Source organism: Puma concolor, chromosome D1 (assembly GCF_028749965.1).
Source record: "Puma concolor isolate L17-30 chromosome D1, mPumCon1.1.hap2, whole genome shotgun sequence".
Taxonomy (NCBI): domain Eukaryota; kingdom Metazoa; phylum Chordata; class Mammalia; order Carnivora; family Felidae; genus Puma; species Puma concolor.
In genome coordinates, this window is record NC_141676.1 from 27235824 (window position 1) to 27254127 (window position 18304).

At 46.6% G+C, this 18304-nt stretch overlaps 1 long non-coding RNA gene across 2 annotated transcripts in view; it reads right to left on the reverse strand.

Moving 5' to 3' along the window:
- Positions 1–16262: 16262 nt before the first annotated feature.
- Positions 16263–18304, reverse strand: part of LOC147576555 (uncharacterized) — a 61494-nt gene continuing 59452 nt past the window's right edge. The window contains exon 5 of one of the 2 annotated variants that reach the window (XR_015240913.1): positions 16263–18178. This is a non-coding gene — a long non-coding RNA (uncharacterized LOC147576555). Of the gene's footprint in view, positions 18182–18304 lie in introns of both variants that reach the window. The other variant, XR_015240912.1, reaches the window with a different exon arrangement.

The window sequence follows — 18304 nt, forward strand, 5'->3', positions numbered from 1 at the left end:
TAAATGACAGGTATCAGACTTCAGCGATGGAACTTCATCCCACAGCCCTGGCAGGTGTCACCTAAATCCTGCTGCCTTGATCCATATGGCCAGTTCTTCTTTGCCATTGTCTGGGAAATCTTAAGCCTCGAATGACAATGTATGTTATGATGGGCAGTGGATGTGGGGAGGGGTGTTGTGAGAAATTGCCAGCAAGTTCTAACCACAAGTCCTTAGGGGGGAAAATGGAACACCCTCGGGTTTACAAGGTGGTAATGGAGCCAGAGGGCTGCAACCAGGCTCAGGAGGTCAAGAGTCCATTCCCCCGCCTGGACTGGTTCAATCACAGACAAACGGGTATCTCCTTATATTATTAACAGGAGTATGCTTATTATTATTATTATAGTTCCTCTAAAAATAAGCACTCACAGGGAAGATGGTGTCACAATCTCTCAGTAGTCAGTAGAACATGGAATCGGGTCTCAACAGCGTGAGGTCTGACAGTGTCCCTGATGTTAGCGTGATTGCCCAAGGCCAGGAGAAGGGAAGCAAGAGGGTTCTCCCTGAGAAGAGAGCAAAGAAAATGTTCTAGAGTCAGGCTTTAGAGTCACCGGAGTCAGGCATCCCCTCTGCCATTTATAATCAACTCAGCCCTCATCCTGTGCTCAGGGCTGTAGGGCACCCAAGGTCCTTGGCCACCTGTGATCTCATTGGGTCCTCAAAACACCAGGATGGCACATGTAGCCTCAGACTAGGAAATAGCTGAGGCTGGGCCAGGCTTTAGGTCAGTTTCCCACAGTTCCCCGTCCTGAGCGAGTGGCTAAGCTAGGATCAAAGAACCGGGACAACTGACTGCAGTCTGACACCCTCCACATCTTGACATTCTGCTTCTCCATCCAGAAGGAAGAGCGGGTGGAACCACCCAGCTCACATGCCCCCACGGTCCGCGTTTTCAGTAAATACGTAAGCATTTACTATGCTCCGGGCAGTGTTCCCGGCTCCGAAACTAGGGCAGTGACTACAACAGATTTTTTAAAAAAAGAAGAAAGAGAAACCCAGCCCTCCTGGAGCTTAGATTCTGGTACTGCAGTTTGTACAAGTGGCTATAAATGATAGGATTTTAGATGATACACAGGCGTGGAATTCAACATTATTGAATTACATAGCAAGAAATGTGTGCCCTTTCCAACTGTCTTTCAGTCCTTCCCAGACTTTGAAGGAGGCCTCAGTCGGCTGATACCCCTTTCAAAAAAAAGGGCGTGGCTGCAGGAACCAGTGAGAAGTTCATTCCATTGCGGGGGTTTACGGTTAACATCTGCGAGTGGCAGGTGATGCTGATTTTCCATGAAAGGTAGTGATACAGTGACTTTTTAAATAAAGGTAAATTCTTTGACCAGTGAGTCCTTTTAAAGACAGACCTAAGAGGGGGCCGGTGGTCAATGCACGAGATGAAGTGCTGGGGGTCTGGGAGGCTCGAAGCAGGCAGTGCAAACACGTGGCCAGGAGCCCCGCTGCATCTCAAGACCCACACACGCTCCCGGCCCCATGTTCTCCGGCTTATAGGATCGAGACTCCGGGTAGCTCACAGGTTCACCGCTTCATGCTCTAATGAATCCCGCACCTGTCGTCGCAGTCCCCCCCCCCTCACCCTGCCACCACCCACCTCACTCCACATGGTCTCCAGGAGAGAGGCCACGGGAGCCTAGCCTGGAGCCGACAGCAAACACCCTGCCCTTCCCGTCACCCACGCCCACGCCGGTGATTTATCTCCCTTATCTCAATCTCCACACTTTCACTGAGGGCAAAGGTCACTCATAGGAAGCTCCCTGCAAATTAATCAGCCTTCATTCTCAGAAGTCAACAGGCTTCTCCTACTCTGCTGGCAGAAGAACTATGTCCAAAAAAAAAAAAAACAAAAAAAAAACAAAACTATGTCCCAGTGAAGCCAGCTTCTCCCCAGGTGGATGGGTCCCCCATAGGCTCAGTATCAGAAACACGTAAGGAGCCCGACCACAAGATTAAGGCACCTGGACCCCACACAGACCCGTGGAGCCAGCCACCAAAGGGTGGGGGCTGCAAGGTGGCATTTTGTGCTCTTCTGAGTCAGATGTTAAGGTGGGTCTGGAAGCCCATGTCCTTGGTTGGAAACATCTGCTCCTTTCTGTGTGGCTGAGGAACAACCCACAGTTAGTTATCAAGGCAGCAAATGGAGAGATTTAGTATGTGGGCTTTGGACTTGAGCAAACCTAGATTCAAATCCTGCACTCAGCACAAGGAAGTGGCTGAGTGTCCTCAGGCAAGCAGCTCAACCACTCTGAGCCCTCACCGTCTGGGCTACGAAGGGAGATAGCAATGGCTCCTGCGCAGCCTCAGATTGTTTGAAGGATTCCATGACGTTACGTGTGTAAAGCGTATTGTTGAGTGAGTGGCTCGGATAAGAGCTAACCAAATGCTGGCCAGTATTAACACAGGATTGGTTTTTTATCTTGGTAACCAAAAGGGAGTCGCAGCGGTCTGCAGAGAGGACAAGGTGGGGAAGAGGAAGAAGAGTGGGAAGGGGATAAAGGGAGACCCCAAACCATCTGTGCTGTCCAGACGTCCTTTACGCCTTCCCTTCCACCTGTGAGGTCCCTAAAACCGGAGGTGGGCATTCTCGGTCATTCCTCACTTCCTGATCTCTGCTCACAGTGGATGTGTGGCCAACATTACCCAGTGACCCACAGGTGCGAGGCAGAATGTCACCAAGAGAAATACACTGAGGGGTCGAGGAGCGTTGAGGGGGCAATCTAGGACCCCATGTCTTGGATGAGGGGTTTGGGACAGCCCCGCCTTTTTGCTGACAGAGGAAGCGCTCCTGTGTCTCTTACACTGAAGTACTTTTTTCTTCACTTGGAAATGGGGGGTGGGAGACCAACAGAAAACCCATCACCATGCTGGTGATCGGCACATTCACTTACTCATTCCCTGCCTCCTGCAGCAGATGACCCACTGGCTACCCTGCATCTAGAATTCAGCACAGGGCCAGGCATCTTCCGGCTCACCTGCCTTGTTTTGTACAACCCGGGACCCAGAGGAGCAACCTGGGACCCCGAAGGTTGAAATGACTCTGCCTTGCTCTCACCACCGGCCAGCACATAGTGGTGCCAGGATGTGGATCCAAGTCCCCTCGCATGGCCCCCACTGTGCCCATGTGAGACACAACCATCAGCTCCATGAGGACGTTTGTCTCTTGGACTCCATCAACTGCCTGGCACAACATCCACAGCCCGGGAACTCTCGGCCGATTGAGCGAATGGTTTGGGAACCAAATCTACTACAGGGAGAAGAGTGTGTGATGTGGCGGGGACCACGCTTCTCAGGCTGCAGTGTGAACAGGCCTCCCTTGGGGACCGAGTGACAATGCAGATGTGGACTCAGGGAGCTTGGGGGGGCTGGTGTTCTACAATCCTGGCAGGCTCCCTCTCGGGTGATGCTGGCCTGGGGAGCCCCAGCCCCTAACCTGGACATCATAGAGCATCATACTCTGGAGCCGGATTGCCTGGATTCAAAGCTCAACTCTGCTACTCACCAGCCGTGTAGCCTTGGGCCACTTCCTGTGCCTTGGTTTTCTTGCCCGTAAAGGGGCGAGATGTAACACTACTACCTGCTTTGCAGGATCATTGGGAGATTTGACGAGTTAAGGTGTATTGAGCACTTTGCTCCGTCTCTGGCACGTGTTAGCACTCAGAAACCATTGACTGTTCTCAGAAGGTAGAGGAGAACCTTTCTCCTAATAAGGCGGTCTTCCCGCTCCCTGTCCCGGACAGCCACCCCCAGAAGAGTCCAAACATTTTTCTCCGACAGCCAGCTAGCCATATTCCAAATCACCCTTGAACAGGCCTGAGGCCAGAAAGGATGAGACTACAGAACCCAGGTGATGGTCAGAACAGCCCAGGCCATCCCCCCACCCCGCCTGTGTGAGCGGGACCGTGGAAAATGGGCCAGCAGGCAGATACAGCAGAGCCCCCACCCCCCACCCTTGCAGCTCTGAGGTTCCAGCTGGCAGTAGCTCGGATTTGTTTTCTTTAAAAGCCTCTCAGAGCTTTCAGGAGGCAGAGCATTTTTATCTCCAAGATCCTGAAGAGCCAGAAGGTAATAAAGACCGAATCCTGCTGATATCATCACTAAGAAAGCAGGCATGCTTATCGGCAGAGTTCTCAGAAGGCATAAATTAAAAGCCCTTGGGGTTATCAGGTCAGCAAGGGCTTGGGAAAAAGTGGGAACCAGGTATCCAAAGCTTGGCTCCTCGTTCTCTGGCTGGGGGATCCTTTATCTCTACTCTTGACGCACCCCCCTCCCCAACTCTCCTGTCTGTCCACCAGCAACACGCCTCCCATCCACATCATTCATACTGAGGCATGAATGACGGCCAGAACCTTGCATGGAAGTCTGGGCTTTCGTTTTCCCCAGAATCCAAGTCTCTGACTGAAGAAGAAACACTCCACGGAGAACATCTTTCACATTAGCCAGGGGGCAGGGGTAGGTGGAAGGAAAGTGATGTGGTTTCAAGGTCGGAAAGGCCTGAGTTGGAATCCCAGCTCCAGCATTTACCAACTGTGTATCCTTACCAACAGTTCGTCGTCTGTTAAGTGAGGTTAGTACCTCCCATTTGAGGTGGTTGTGGGATTAGAGATAATGTACAGGAAGTACCCAGGATAATGCCAGACACTGGCAAACCCTCCATTAATGTCTGTGAAAATGACCTCCCCTAGTAGGCCTGACCCTGCCCTCCTAGATCCCAGCCTGTCACCCGCTCTGCCATTGTCCCGGGTAGGCGGCTGGAAGTTATTCTCTTTGTGTCTGTTTCTTTCTTCCCTGTTGCTCACTGTGAGCTCATGGAGGGCAGGGACCCTGTCTGATTGATCTTGGATCTCTGCATCCTGAACAGTACTGGCATAATAAATGGGCCGATCTGAATTCCAGACCCTGAACTTGGAGATAAAGACAGCCCTCCCTGGCTACCTGCCCACACTTGTCCTTGGGGCTGAGGCTTGGCTAAAGGGAAAGGGTCTAGTGAAGGAGGGACAGCGGCCACTATCAGACTCTCAGGCCTGGGTGCTGCAGCACCCCAAGACTGGCATGTCACCTCTCCCCAGTGAACCACCTCAGTCTGATCCCGGCTCCTCGGGGAGGCCAGGTCTTGGCGTGTGCAAGCAGGGAAGCACTAAACTCTGGGTTGGGCATTTCTCCATTGTTTCATTCTTTCTCTTATCTCCAGCTAGTTAGTGATTAACTACTCTTTGAAGGTTTCCCAGCCCCCGAAGCTCCCCGGGAGCACAGGTGGCCACTGGGTTGGAGCAGGAGAGCCTGACTCAGGGCCCAGTTCTCTCTGCAAGACTGGGAGGACCCAGAGGTGCAGCCCCTGGGTCATGAGCCTACTGGGGCAAAGCCAAGAGGGTTGGTGTTGCACTAAGTGCCAGGGATTGCTGGGAAGGGCACCGGGGGGCAGGGGTTGGTGTCTGTGAGTTCTGGTTGTGTGTGTGTGTGTGTGTGTGTGTGTGTGCGCGTGTGTGTGTGTTTGGGGGAAAGGGGGGTGACAACCAGAACCTGGGAGAGAGGCTTGACTTTCTCTCACCACCCCTGCCTCCACCCACCCCCTGGAGCTTTCTGTACAAATCCTAACTGAGTGGCTTCTATCAGATAAGAACTACCTTTACAGACGGCCCCCAAAGTTTGGAGCAACCCCCCTCCCAACCCTTTTTAGCAAGCCTTATCTCAGATGAGCCACCAAAGAGACCAGGCTGACTTGGATGAGCAGTGTCCAGAACTTTCCAGAAGACACAAAGACCATTTCCTTTCCAGGATGAGGGTCTCTCCTCCACCTTTTCCTTTCGTTTTTAACATTTTTTTTTTTTTTACATTCTATTTATTTTTGAGAGAGACAGAGAGACAGAGCACAAGTGGGGGAGAGGCAGAGGGAGAGGGAGACACAGAATCCGAAGCAGGCTCCAGGCTCCCAGCTGCCAGCACAGAGCCCGACGTGGGGCTTGAACCCACAAACCGTGAGATCATGACCTGAGCCCGAGTCAGACACTTAACTGACTGGGCCACCCAGGCACCCCCCCCTTTTCCTTTCTTTAATGCCAGGATTTGTTTTAAAATTTTTTTTTAACATTTATTAAATGTGGAGGGACAGAGAGAGACAGAGTGTGAGCAGGGGAGGGGCAGAGAGAGGGGGAGACACAGAATCCAAAGCACGCTCCAGGCTCTGAGCCGTCAGCACAGAGCCTGATGCAGGGCTCCTACTTACGAACCCTGAGATCATGACCTGAGCTGAAATTGGACGCTCAACCCACTGAGCCACCCAGGCGCCCTAAGGCCAGGATTTTTTGACTTGAGGTTTGTACTTGCATAGGGGGACTTTCAGGGAGATCTACGAAGCCCTAAAAATACACACAGCAAGCAAAATTATTGGGAGGACACAGTTAAGCACATTTTTCTAGGAAAGGGCTCCGACACTCAGCCAAAGTGGTATGAATCAGACCTTATCACATCTCACCCCAAAACCCTTTACTCACTTCCGGTTTTCTCCATTGTTTTTATTGGAAGTGGGGGCAAGCCCTTTCCCTGACTAGGTGGCCCTGCCTGCCCATGCTGGATTATGTGCTCAGGCCCCACCAGCCACCTCTCTGCCCAGGTGTCAGGCCTTTGCTCTTACTGTTCCCTCTCTCTGCGGCCAGCTTCCCTCCAGTGGCTGCCCAGTCTCAGAGTTCAGGTTCAGCTCCACGTCTCACCTTCAGAGAGGCCTGCCCTGACTGCCCTCACTGAACCCACATCATCCCGACCCACGCCCCCAGGCCCCCACAGCCCCCAGCCCCCTGCTGTGTCTCCATAACACATATTAGGTCTTGCTTTGTTTATTTAGTGTTTAGAATATAAGCTCCCTGAGGACAGGACTTTGTGGGGCTCACTGCTGTAACTCCAGTGGCTGGTTGAGTTCAAAACACTTGCAGCACGAATGAATGAATGTGAAGCTCTCCTAGAGTTCTCAAAGGAGTTAGTTGTAAGTCCCCCACAGTTAACAATAATTGCTTTAAATCCGAGATCAGCGTACTACAGCCTTCGAGGCAAACTAAATCTGCAGCCTGTTTTGGGACAGCCTCTAAGTTGGTTTTTCACATTTTTAAATGACTGGGAAAAAAAAAATCAAAAGAATCATATTTAGTAACACATGAAAAATATATGAAATTCACATTTCAGTGCCATTAACTGAAGTTATATTGGAACACGGCCACACGCACCCATTGATGTATTCTCTGTGGCTGCAACAGCAGAGCTGAGGAATTGTGACAGACGGGCTAGCCTGAAAAGCCTTTAATATTTACTGCCCGGGACCTTTACAGAAAAAGTTTGCCAACCCCTACTTTAACTAATACTAAGAAGGGAGGTAGAGGTGGAATCCAATTAGATACAAGAAAGGATGGAGGAAAGGAAATGAATAAAAACAAAAAAGGAGAAAAGAAAAGAAAAACAATAAGGAGAAGAGATAGATTTTACTTAGCACCTACTATGTGCCATGTACTGTGTTTGGTGCTTTACCTACCTGATTTTTCAGCTCTAGACAAAACTTTAAGTAGAGGCAGAATCTGTGGTCAAGAAGCCTTCATCCCCAGACGCTGGGCTTCCTCTGAGCACCTGTTGCCCGTTGACCATCCTGCCCCCTCTCCTGCCATTAAGGCCCTTAGCTCTGACCCTTCCCCATAGCATTTTCTCTTTCAGATATTTCTCTCTGCAAAAGTTCCCTCTTATTCCCTTAAAGTGCAAAGTGACTACAGAACTGAAGACGGGTTTTCTCTGCATTACGTCCACACCCACCCATACTACCCAGCAAGACACATGGCACATAGTAGGAACTCGATAAACATGTGCTAAGTGACTAAATGAGACAGACAGACATGCAGAGTCTTAGTTCAGCTTAACAATCATTTCTCAGGACAGAGGATGCCAGTGGAGGGCAATTCCGTAAGAAAGATGGCCAGCAACAGATTCTTCTCGACAATGCTACAACCCACTCAAAGGCCAATCCACAGAGGCCTGAGGGTTCTCAGCTCACTCCCACAATTCCCTGCCTTGTTTGTGCCCCTTCTGTGGAGCTGCCCACCTCTCATCCCACAGCCCCTGTCCCTTCTACTTGTCTGATCACCATGTTAGGCTCTTGCCTGGTCTCGGGGAAAGCAAGTAATTGAATGAGGGCTGGTGAAAATGGACAACTGACAATAGAGAGGTTATATTTGGAAACCGCACTGCCCCTGTGGTTGCTCCTAGACAGCAGTAGGTAAAACCAAGCTAGGAGGCCCAATCAGAAACGAGTTCCAGATGATCTCCCTGTGTGATAAGGAGGCGATACCACATCTCTCTGGTATTTCCTGTGAGAGTGATGACTCTTGCTTTGGTGGCTGGTTTGAGAAAGGGGACAAGTCTCCTTATAAAAGAGAAGACGAGATGAACTCATGAGCACTAGCCTTGGGAATGCAAGGAGAGAAGGGGAGGGTAAAGTGATGGGAACGGAAGTATGACTGATGTCTTAGTGAAGCCAATCAGAAGAGGGCTATGCAATGTGGCTCTGGTTCTTTCGTTTTTGATGACACCATCACCTGAAGGCTCTGAGCCTCCTTGTGCCTTCCCCGCATCTGTTAGAGTGGCTTCTGGCGGCAACTACCAGTAACTCCTGGGGGACCCCGAGATTGGAAGTGAGGCAAAGACTCTGGGTCACAAAGTCCGTCTTTTCAGACAACAGGAAGTACCCAAGGAAGAAAACCAGATGGCAGCAGCAGAGAAATCCATAGAAATCATAGTAGAAGAAAGTCGGGTTGAGTAGATTGCCCTGACTTCCAGATGTGACCCGTCGCTTCCAGGGCAGAAAGGGACTCTTCTAAGGACTGCCTCCTTTGCACCTTCAGTTTGCAAAGTGCCATTGTCTCTTCCAGGGTGAGTGGCGGTTTTTTGCCCAGATGAAATTCAGAAAGAAAATACAAATGTTTATACAACATATTGTCTTTTTCGTTCAAATAAAAATCACTTTATTGACAGGCGTCCCAGGTTGTAAGAAATATATATTCTTACAACTTAAATTCACTGTTATAAAAAAAGGTAGAAGAAAGTCCATTTAAAAACAAGCATCGTTCAACATGTGAAAAGTGCTTATCCTCAGCAATAATCAGAGGAACAAACTAATATTAGAAGCCACCGCATATCTTTCAAATTGACAGAACTAAAAATTCACATGATAATAAATGTTGTCCAGGGGCTCCTGGGTGGCTCAATCGGTTAAGCATCTGACTCTTGGTTCAGCTCAGGTCATGATCCCATGGTTTGTGGGATGGAGTCCTGCATCAGGCTCTGTGCTGTCAGCACAGAGCCTGCTTGAGATTCTCTCTCTCCCTCTCTCTCTCTGCCCCTCCCCCACGCATGCAGGCACGCACAGGTGCACGATTTCTCTCTCTCTCTCTCAAAAATAAATAAATAAACTTTTTTAAAAAATGTTGGCTTAGGGCACCTGGGTGGCTCAGTTGGATAAACGTCCAACTTCGGCTCAGGTCATGATCTCACGGTTTGTGGTTTGAACCCCGTGTCAGGCTCTGTGCTGATAGCTCAGAGCCCGGAGCCTGCTTCGGAATCTGTGTCTCCCTCTCTTTCTGCCCCTCCCCTGCTCAAGCTCTGTCTCTGTCTCAAAAATAAATAAACATTTAAAAAAACATGTTGGCCAGAAGGTAACAAGGAAGGAATTCTAAGTGGCTTGTTAATTCTAGTAAAGAGGAAGGTATACGTGCCCACGACCTAGCAAATCCCAGATGCAAGCCCTGGGAAACCTTAGCACCTGCTCACAAGGGGACAGTACAGATATATTCATTGCATCACTGTTAGTAAAATGAACAATTGGGAAACCCAGATGTACTTCCGTAGGAGAACGGATAAATACTTGACAAATAAATCCCCAGGTGAGCCACATTTGTTGTTCATTTTTTTTTTCATTCAACAAATCTTCTTTTCTTATTAATATCTGTAAGAATCACCTGGGAAGCTTGTTCAAAAAGCAGAATTTTTAAAAATACAATTTATTGTCAAGTTAGCTAACACACAGCGTATGCAGTGTGCTCTTGGTTTCGAGAGTAGAGTCCCGTGATTCATCGTTTACATACAACACCCAGTGCTCATCCCAACAAGTGCCCCTGCTGAGATAAAAGGCGGAATTTCTGTCCCCACACTCAGAGTCTGAGTCTTAGGTCCAGGAAGGTGTCCAAGGAGAGGACTTCTTGTGAGGACAACATGTGATACCAATGCAGGCAGCGTTTGAGTCACATTGTATCTGATCACTTATCATGAGGTTTGATTTCAAGCTGGATTACAAAACTCTGTGGGTCACATGTGGTCCCTGGTTACTCATCACTTACTAGGCAAAGAGTTCGGGATGGCCTGGATTGGCAGGATCCGTGGACGAGGGAGCTGGGGGCATTTCTCCTCCATAGAACTCAGTCATCTCATGTACAAGAAAGCCAAACCGGAGGATCGCTCCTTTTGTCCTTCTATTTGTCCCTTCTGTGCTTCTCTCCCTGGATGGGCATGTTGCCTAATAGGTCAGAAAGGTTTTCCAAAGGAGCCCACAGCCCTACTTCTGTATACAGCAGCCTCTCTATTCACTAGCAGTCTGTAACCAGAACTCTCTGTGAATGACGAATCCTGGCTCCTTAAATCCTCATGTGGACCCTGCACACTCCCAGAGCATCTTCCCCAAGGAAGCGTTGAGTATGTTTGGAGACCATTCCCCAACTGAATGTGGATAATGAGATTCTAATGGCTTGAAAAAGTCAACACACACATGGTGGATTATCAAAACTAGAAGACCCAGAATATCTGATTAATTATTTGACTGCTCTTGAACTGGGTAGGGTTCAGGCAAATGTTGGCAAAATTCCCTATGCATACTTACTGCCTCTGTGGACAAGGAAAAATAATATTGACTGAAGGTTCAAATAAAACTTTGATTCCATGCCATCTTTTTTCGCATGAATCTTGGCCATTGTGGAGGCAATCTTTAAATCTTTGCCTCTGAGACTTTTTTAACTTCTGAATTTAGTCATTAATTGCCGCCGAGGTACAGGAGGTATTATGGTAGCTTTCTTAGCTCCAAGATAAATTCCATTAACACAGATCTGTGGGTAGACCTGTGTCCAGGCAAAAGATCGGAAGATATGCTTGTTCTGGCCTGTTTGCCTCAGAACCATTCCCTACCCTTTTCCCCATTGAGGCTTCCTGCCCTTCTGCTCTCTTCCTCCAGGTCTGATGCTCGATAGTGTAGAGGTTTCTCAGGCTCCCACATCAACCAGCTTCCGTCCAAATGAGGGCACCAGTGAGAGACTGGAGGGAGGAAGTGAGAAGCCAGGGTATTTCTTCCCTCCCTCTCTGCCTTGGGCATGCCTCCAGCAGCCACTTCGTTTCCTCCATGGCTCCAGCTCCCTCCAGACAAGCCCATCAGGGAGCCTGGTGACACAACTCCCACCCCTTCTCTCTTCAGCCTGTGTATACTAGTGACTTTCAGCTCCTTCACCTTTGAGTTACTTCACCGTGCTCTGTTTGGCTTCACAGATCTTCCGACACTGGTGTGACCCATTCCCTGCATTAAATTCCCTCTATTGAAAACACTTGAGTTCCTTTCTGCTTTCCTGGTTAGACTCCACTGATACAGGAGATAATGGGCCTCTTCTCTCGGCCCAGTCAATATTATAACTCTTTGGCTTCCATGCTCATCAAGGAGCTTGTCCTTTTCAAAGCCTGTTCATCTCACCGAAGCTCACAGCATCCCTGAGACATAGACAGGGCAGGGATCACCACTTTTATTTTACAGAAGAGGGAACACATCTAGAGATGCTAAAGTGATATGCCAAAGTTGCACAGCTAGTGAACTACAGAGCAAACCTAAGATCCAGGGGTCTCGTGGGCTGGTGTTAATTTCCCTGTGGCATTCAGCCTCTTGTATCTCTCCCCAACCGATTCTTCAAGGGTCAAAATGCAGATTCATTTGGATCTCATTTGCACCTGATGAAGAGGGGCTGTAACTATGCAAATTGCACATCCAAAGGAGTTCGAGGGAGTCTGCGTTTCTATGTTGGTCTTTAGAAAAATATTTTGCATTTAAGTCAACCAACCAGGCTTTGTCAGCATTCTGTAAATCCTAGAGCTGTGTTTTCCAAGGTCAGAATTGCATGAGGAGGAAGTGGGGGGAATGTCTGGTAAAAACTCAGATTCCTGGGCCTCACACCACCTATTGAAACAGAAAATCTTGGGGCGCCTGGGTGGCTCAGTCGGTTAAGCGGCCGACTTTGGCTCAGGTCATGGTCTCGCGGTCCGTGGGGTCGGGCTCTGTGCTGACAGCTCGGAGCCTGGAGCCTGTTTCAGATTCTGTGTCTCCCTCTTTCTCTGACCCTCCCCTGTTCATGCTCTCTGTCTCAAAAATAAATAAATGTTAAAAAAACAAAAAAAAACAAAATCTGAGGAATGGCACTGGGAAAGTGTCTTCCTAACTAGCATTCCAGATGATTCTTATGAAAAAGAAATTTTGAGAGCCACCGTTCTATGAGATAGAAAACAGTTGTCATCGACCACAGAGAGGGAGAGGTTGGCAAGAAGATGAGAGGGCTGGTTTGGGGCCCGTCGGATAAAGACTTCTGTCCCAATAAGACGTACCACTGATGACACCCTACTATGTGTCAGCCTTATTCTCAGACGGTGCATGTACATGTTTCCATTTACTCTTCACAAGAAATCCTATAAAAAGCAGCTATTATCATTCTCATTATAGACATAAGAAATCTAAGATTCAGATTGAATTCTTGCCACCAGCTCATCCAGCTGTCCTCCAAATTCCAATCAAGTTCTGCATGACTCCACCGTTGGGCTTTTGTTTGTCCCTGTCACCCTTCCCAGAAGGGAGCCCACTTCGTCTCCAAATGATCACGGGGACAATTATATGCTGTTCTGGTTCTGGGGGGCGGGGCATGGTGCACCCTAACCCTGTTCTCTGGAGGGTCTGGGTTTTCTTACTGCTTGCTCGCAAATGAGGTGCCAGTACGGCTGCAAAGGGGGCAAGTGAATGGCATCCAATCCCCTTCCTAACCCACCCGGTGAGAGGAAGGGATCCTGGCAGGTGAGACTCCCAGTGGTCTCTTCATTGTCCTTCTCAATTTTTCCTAGGGGCTCTTGGAAGGCCTCCCCTGCACTTGGTTCAGAAGTTTCTGCTTTTGCCCCAAACCAGTAGGAACCAATCAGAAAACCTGAAGCAGCAGATGTCTGCATTCATCCATCCAGGGAGGCTTACGGGGAAGCAGCCCAACTGTTGTTCTTATCACAAATGTTTAAAAACTTAGTAACATGAATGGGCAAGTGTGCAAGCACGGGCTGCTTGACATCTGGACAGTCTTGCATCATCTGAGCTGCCTTTTCCTTTTGTCTGATACATTGCTTTACATGTCTGGTCACCATTCTGTTGACACTGCTCTTTGGATCAGCCAGGCTAACAAAACTGCCAGACAGACACTGAGTGAGGCAGGGCAGGGGTGGAAGATTACCAGGTGATCATTTGAAGGGTGTAAGGAAGGCTGCTAACCCATAAGGAAACGTCTAGTGCTCCCTCACATCCTCAGTGTTTTTCTTTTTCCCAACAGCTGTTGGATCCCACCCTGTGCCGTTTAATTACACGTGCATGTCTCAGTAGGCATTTATCACATATGTCAGGCTTCCCCCGCGAGCTTTAGAAAGCAAAGGCCTGGGTTCAAATTCGAAGTCAATCACTCACTAGCTGTGTCTCCTCAGACATGTTAAATAACTTCTCTGAGCCTCAGTCCACTCATCAGCAAAACAGAAGCAGTAATAGCATATTAAACTTTCAGAACTGCTAGAGGAGAACGTTTTTTTAAATTGTTTTTTAGTGTGTATTTATTTTTGAAAGAGAGAGACGGGGAGGGGCAGGGAGAAAGGGAGACACGGAATCCAAAGCAGGTTCCAGGCTCTCGGCTGTCAGCACAGAGCCCAACATAGGGCTCGAACTCACCGCGAGATCATGATCTGAGCCGAAGTTGGATGATTAACTGGCTGAGCCACCCAGGAGCCCCCAGAGAAGAACGTGTTAAAAATTTTTGTATAAATCAGTTATCACAGCACCTAGCTCAGTAAATGCTTCTTGAGGGCCTTCTACGTGCCAGATACTATTTAAGGACCTGGAGATAATTATAGTGGACAAAAAACATAGTCCCTTCTCCCATGAGGTTTATAAAATAGTGGTAGAGACAGACGATAAACACATACATTTACAACCATGCTGTCAGGAAAAAGTGCCGAGGAGCAAAATAAAGCAGGGTGAGGGGATAGAGAATGGCAGAGGGGAGAGCAAATGCTGTTACTGATAAGGTGGTCAGAGGAGATCTCTCTGCAGAAGTGACCTTGGAAAAGAGGTGTGAATGAGGTGAGGGAATAATAAAACCGATGGATATCTGGGGCAAGAGCATTTCAGACAGAAGGAAGATCAAGGGCAAGGGGGTCTGAGGCTGGCTCATGTTTTTTCATTCAGAGAATAGCACAGAGGCCCCTGTGGCTTAGTAGTAGTTGAGGTTAGGGAAGGAGCCAAAGGAAAAAGTAAGGGAGACATAGGTAAGCAGACGAGTAAATACGATGACATCCATTCATGTGTTCATAACATCTTCGTATCTTGAGTGAACTCCGCTAGATACTGTGACAAATACAAAGATAAATCAGAAGGAGAATTTCTCTTTGATGAACCTTGAACCATCAGTCTGGTAAGGATAAAAATATATAAATAATTAGATAAGAAAATAATAGATGTCACAAATGAAATGTGGCTCTCATAGCTACTCCCACTACCAGAAACTTGGAAAGATTAATAAAAGACACATATTTACATAAGGACTCTAAAACAACTGTGCTTACCATGCTCAAAGAGGTAAAAATTGAACTTAAAATATTTCAACAATCAACTGAAGTTAAATAATTATAAATTTGAGGGGCACCTGGGTGGCTCAGTCGGTTAAGCGTCCGACTTCAGCTCAGGTCATGATCTCACAGCTCGTGAGTTCGAGCCCCGCGTCGGGCTCTGTGCTGACAGCTCAGAGCCTGGAGCCTGTTTCAGATTCTGTGTCTCCCTCTCTCTCTCTCTGACCCTCCCCTGTTCATGCTCTGTCTCTCTCTGTATCAAAAGTAAATAAACGTTAAAAAAAAAATTAAAAAAAAATTATAAATTTGATACAAGAATCAAATAGACAGTCTAACATTTAAAAAATCCAATAATCAAAGTGAAAATTTCAACAGATGGGTTTAATAACAGATTCAACACAGAAAGAAAGAGAATTAGTGAACCGATAGGTCAGAAGAAATTACCCAGAATAAAACAGAGAGAGACAAAATGATGGAAAATACAAAGATGAGCAGAATACAGTGAGCAGACTTAACATATTTTTGTCACGGATACTAGAAGGGGAAGTTAGAAAAAGAACAGCAAAATAATCTCCCAAATACATGGAAGGAAGGAAATAAAAGAGATAAGAGCAAAAATTAATGAAACAAAAACAAAATAGACAGTATTAAAAGGGCAAAATTTGAATCTTGGAAATGACCAATAAAATTGATAAACCTCTGTTGAGACAGATCCAGACAAAAAAGGGGAAGATGCAAAAAATTAATGTCAGTGTTGAAACAAGTCATTACAGATGTTGCAGACATTAGCAAGATAATAAGGGAATATTGTAAGCAACTCTGTTAATAAGTTTGAAAATTTAGATGAAATAGACAAATCCTTTGGAAAACATTACTTACTGAAACCAACAAAAAAGAAATTTAAAAATCTGAATAATCCTATAGCTATTAAAAGAATTACCTTTTAAATTAAAAATAAACTCATCAGGGCACCTGGGTGGCTCAGCGGTTGGGCGTCCGACTTTGGCTCTGGTCATGATCTCACGGTTGACGAGTTTGAGCCTCACGTTGGGCTCTGTGCTGACATCTTGGATCCTGGAGCCTCCTTTGGATTCTGTGTCTCCCTCTCTCTCTGCCCCTCCCCGCCTCACGCTCTGTCTCTCTCTCTCTCTCTCTCAAAAATGAATAAACATTTAAAAAATTTAAAAACATACAGAAATAAACCTCTCACAAATAAAATATCTTTGATGGCTTCAGGCAAATTTTAAAGATGTTTAAAGATATAATGCTAATCTTATACAAACTCTTCCAGAAAATAGAAAAAGTGAGAACACTCTCCATTTTATTGTGTGAGGCTAAAGTCATCTTCATATTGAAACCCAACAAGAACAGCATAGCAAAGAAAATTACAGGCCAATTTTACTCACGAACATGTGGAAAAATCCTAAACAGAATATTAACGAGTCAAAGCTAACAATATATAAAAAGGAAACACAACATGTTCAAATTTGGCTTATTCCAGGATGCTGGTGTAAATGTTGCTTTATCGTGAGAAAATCAATGTAATTTGCCGCCTGTTAAGATCAAAGGGGAGAAAATCATCTATTCGTGTCAATACATACAGGAAAAAAAGCATTTGCTAAAATTCAATATCCATTGGTTATTCAAAATCTTAAAAACTAGAAAAAAGCAAACACTGAAGTAATCTGGTAAAGAATAGCTACAAAAGACCTATAACAACCAATACATTTAAAATCAAAACTTCGAAAATGTTCCCTTTGAGATTGTGGAGAGTACAAATATGGTTACTCTCACAACATCCATTCTGCAGTATTTTGGAGGTTCCCTACAAGCAAGGAAAGAAAATAAAAGAAAACGCATAAGATCAAAAAGGAAGGAATGCAATTATCATTATCTGTGGATCACATTATTAACTACATAGAAAATCCATGGGAATCTGCAGATAGTTTTTAGAATTTAAGGAAGTTTCAGAAGGTTGCTAGATACAAGGTCAACACCAAAATAGGAATTGAATTTTTATCTACCAACCACAAATTCTAAACTTCTTTTTTTAACTGTGTTGTTAGTGTTTTATTTATTTTTGAGAGAGAGAGAGAGAGAGAGAGAGAGAGAGAGAGAGAGAGACAGGTGCGAGTGGGGGAGAGGCAGATTGGCAGACACAGAATCTGAAACAGGCTTCAGGCTCTGAGCCTGACGTGGGGCTCGAACTAGTGAACTGCGAGATCATTGCCTGAGCCGAAGTTGGATGGTTAAAACCAACTGAGCCACCCAGGTGCCCCTATCAACCACAGATTTTATAAAATGGAAAAAACTTTGAAAATAACATTTACACTAGGATTTAAACATATCCAAATTTTAGGGGAAAATTTAACAAAAGGTGTAGAAGACCTCTGTGCAAAACATTCTAAAACATTGGGGCACCCGGGTGGCTCAGTCCATTAAGTGTCCAACTTCAGCTCAAGTCATGATCCTGTGGTCTGTGATTTCAAGCCCTGCCTCTGGCTCTGTGCTGATGGCTCGGAGCCTGGACCCTGCTTCGGATTCTGTGTCTCCCCCTCTCTCTGCCCCTCCCCCCCTCACACTCTGTCTCTCTCTCAAAAATGAATAAATGTTTAAAAAAATTTTTTAAACATTATAAAACATTATTGAAAGAAACTAAAGAAGACCTGGATTAAAGGAGAGAAATTCTGTTACTGAATTAGAACACTTGATATTTTCAGTGTCGATTCTCCCTTGATTCAGCTGTGAATTCGGGATCTTTTTCAGAACTTCACAAACACTTTCTACAATTTGTATGGAATTGCCAAGGTCTAAGACGAGCCAAGGCCTTCTTGAAGTCGAAACACAGCATCGGAGGCTTTCGTCTGTTAGGTACGGAGTCTTACTATAAAAATGATTAAGACCAGCGCTTTCAGTCAATGGTATAGATGAAGGTAGGCATCGCTCGTGTTTTCCAATATCTGGGTAGCCTCCCCTTCCAGGCATATGGCGGACAGCACTTCACAGCCCTTTGCTCATGAGTCTAACTCTTACTGAGAGAGTCACTGGCTAATGGGTTGTAAGAGGAAGTGAATGATGAGTGACGTTTCCTGGGGAGCCTGTGAAAACCTCATGGGCACTTTCCAGTCTCTCTTCTTGGGATAGAGAGTGCTCCCAATGGCGCAGAGACTTCATTCATGAAGGACAGTTGCCCTGACGCATATTCTGTATCACCAGTGATCTGCTAGTAAAGAAAACAATAACTTTAGTATGTTAATCCATGACATGTTGGGGTTATTCGTTACCCAAAACAAAGCATAGCCCACCCTGTCTTGTCCAATATACAGACAGTCCGATGGAACACAGG